Source organism: Penaeus monodon, chromosome 7 (genome assembly GCF_015228065.2).
Source record: "Penaeus monodon isolate SGIC_2016 chromosome 7, NSTDA_Pmon_1, whole genome shotgun sequence".
Classification (NCBI taxonomy): domain Eukaryota; kingdom Metazoa; phylum Arthropoda; class Malacostraca; order Decapoda; family Penaeidae; genus Penaeus; species Penaeus monodon.
Genome location: NC_051392.1, coordinates 16,894,340 through 16,898,022, shown reverse-complemented (window position 1 = coordinate 16,898,022; position 3,683 = coordinate 16,894,340).

The window sequence follows — 3,683 nt, the reverse complement described above, 5'->3', positions numbered from 1 at the left end:
AAAAAAATAACAATAAGAATAAAGGTTAATTAATAACTAAAATAAAATAACAACAAGGAACAAATATACAATAACAATAATAATTAATAAATATATAAAAAATAATATTAAATAATACATAAAAAAAATAAAAAAAATGAATAAATAATAATAAATAATAATTAATAAAAAATAAAATATAAAATGGTAATATTACAACAATTATTGGTACACCAAAAACAACAATGATAATAATACTAGTAATAATAATGACGATTGTAATAATGATAATAATTGTAAACCACCACTACTACCACCACCACTACTACTACTACTATAATAATGATAATAATAAAAATAATAATGATAACAATAATAATGATAATAATAATAATGGTGATGATAATGATGAGGATGATGATAATGATAATTTATATTATCACCATTATCATCACTACCATCCTCGTTATTATCGTTATCATTGTTGTTATTATTATTATTGTTATTATTATTATTATTATTATTATTATTATTATTATTATATTATTATTATATATTATATTATTATTATTATTATGTGTGTTGTTGTGCTGCTGTTGCTGTTGTTACTGTTGTTATCCTCATCCTCGTTATCATTATTATTGTTGATATTAATAACCCTTGATCATCATCATAATAATACTATTATCATTATCACCATCATCATAAACATAGTCATAATCATAATCATAAACATAATCATAATCGTAATCATAATCATAATCATAATCATTAATAGTAACATTATTATTATCAATAATATTATCCTCATTATTATTATTATCATCATTATCACTATTATCATCATTATTACCATACTGAAATTACAACAACAGTGGTTACTGAATAGCAACAGCCAAACCACCACTGAATAATCTATAAAGTCCCAAAGTTCCTGCTGAACATTATTTAAAGCGAATCTCACCAAGTGTGTTTCAGCGCTGCAGCATATGTCACATTCTGGTCGGGATGAGCCGTCGACCAGAACACCAGATTGCACCAATGCGGGAATATGCCGGGCAGCTGTGAATATCTTGTTCAATATTGGCGTAACACGTGTATTCCTCCTTCAAGGCTTTTAGATTTACTTAGAGTGGAGAGGGAATGGGATGAAAGAAAGGAACGGGGATAAATGAGATAAGGTCGATTGGATGGTTTTCAGTTTTGAGGCTAGTTTCGGGATATGATATGTGATTTTATAAGATTACCGAAAAAAATGTATTGAAACATAACCTTAAAGCTACGTCATGCTATATTGTTTTCAAGCCAACGCATAAATCTAGATGCACATAGTCTGTATTCCTTAAGTCGAATGTACGTAATATCTAACAATCATTAGTTCCTTCAAATGCATATGAAATGTAAGATCACCTTGCTTCAAGAGCCGTACTGTGTCCGAAGATTACATTCGAAATAACCTTTGAACCTGAGGGAGGCAAGTCACTGGTTCTGATAACTCCAGCGGCAAACCGGTTACTGGAAAGAATTCTCGGCGGAGCCGTGAAATTTCCTCCTTTGCAATATTGGTATCTCTGAATTACGAACGTTTGGGATCTCTAAGATAGGAAATCAGGAACCACAAGCCTCATCTATTGGATTTCAATCACTCCCTCTTTATCTTGCCTTTCGTAATTACGTCCTTCTCTTCTCCTTTCTTTTTCCTCGGTTTTCCCTCTCTTTATCTCCAGTTCGGAATGTATTTGTACCCCGAGTTACATCGGCTAGACAACGATTTCCCGGAGAATAAAAGACAATAGCGTGACCTTTCTTCGAGCCTGGGTCTGACTGCGTTAATAAGAAATCAGTTGATTATACGACGAACCCGAGATATTTCTCAATATCTGTCCTCTGGCATCAAAGGTGAGAGCGTTCCCCGTCCCTGCCATCTTTGTCGAGAAACAGTTCCATAAAAGAAAAGATAAAAAGCCCTGGATATTCCTGGAAAGCGGAGGCTGTAAAATGTAAAATACCTGCATATCCTGCCTTTTTGTTAAGTCCGCTGAAGCAAGATAAGATATTGAGATTTAGAGAAATCTACAGGCTCACAGAGTAACTGCACCGCTTTGCAAGGCAAAGTCATAGACATAGCTGTTGCACCGGATAATCTATGATCTTATTTTCAGAGGAATATTAGGGACGGAAGACGTAGTGCTGTGTTGTTTCCCCAAGAGACCGGTGTTGATGAGGGCATGTGTTAATAGGACAGTGAGTTGATGGCCTTGCCTAGATGGGATATGCTAATAGGATATGTATGTTGTGAAAATAAGGGTATTTTATAGATGTAGCATATAGATAAGCTACTGCGCTACATTGAAAAAATACATGTATTTAAAAGTGTTAACAAGTTTGGACGCTTCAGTCTGTAGAACAAGAGGCAACATAAGATAACTCAACAAAGCGAAAACCTGTGCTAATGGGAAGCTACAGTAATGGCTCGTTTCTCTCCCCCTTTTTATACGAGAACAAGCAATAAGCTCTCTGCGGGGAACGAGAGACAGCCCTGTTGTCCACGACAGTTGGAAGTACCAGGAGACGCTAATGGACACCGCGGAGTAGGTGAGGCAGACAAAAGTGTCCTTTTAGTGTCCTAGGGAGTGCCCGGGTTCCTCAAGGGAAACGGTAGGGAGAAGGGGGAAAGGAGAAAAAGGATATTGTGCTAAATATATCATGAGAGACATTAAATACCACATTTCGGACCAAAATTCTTCTTACGGAAAATTTGGGAAGGTCACAAATTCTTCAAGAAAATGAGGTTTTGAAAGAGCTGAAAAAAGGAGAGAAAAATACAAAGCCTAGGGGGTAAATAATGTCCTGCTTGAGACACTAGGAAAAGTCCTGGAGACCCCATGTGATTAATGAAGTTGAATAATGGTTCATGATCACAGTAAAGATTTTTATAATGATATTATTGTCAATACTAGTAAGTCTAACACTGATACTGATTTAATAAACATACACAATATTATTACAAACAAACAACCAACTGAATAACAATAGGAGGCCATCATCAGAATAAATCCCGCTTAGAGGGTACTTACGGTTAAAACGTATATAATTAGGTTCTAAAAAGTTTAGTATATACGTCGTCCTTGAAGCGTAGGAGGAACATTGCGGTCGTCCTTGGAGCGTAGTAGGAGGAACACCTAGTTATTGATCCTGACAAGAGTGTTCTCCAGAACCTGGCCGCCAGCCAAGTGTAGAAAAAAAATATTTGTGAGACATTTCAGAAGGACAAGGGAAGGCGCAAGGGTGGGGCTCTAGGGAGGTATTGGAGGGGGGTTATTAGTACTAGGGCATGGGAATGATGTGTGGTAGTAGGAATGAAAATGCATGGAAAGTGATGGAATACATTAATAATGACTGGGACTGTTGATTTTCAAAGTACGGAAATACTGCAATATGAATAGTGGGGGTGGGTGGGGGCGTTGTTTTCGTGGATGGTATGTAATATGTGAAAATGGAAAATGGAGTGCATTATATAGTAGAGTTAGCAGTGTTAAATTGTTAACATAGTAAGGTTTTGAAATATTAGGTGGTTATCAGAATGATGAGGAAATCGAAATCCAGTATAAGGGCGTCAATGAAGGTAAAATGCGAAAAAACGAGAGAAAGAAATGAACCCGGAATGAAAAAAAAAGAAAAAAAAAATACTCATATAAAACTTA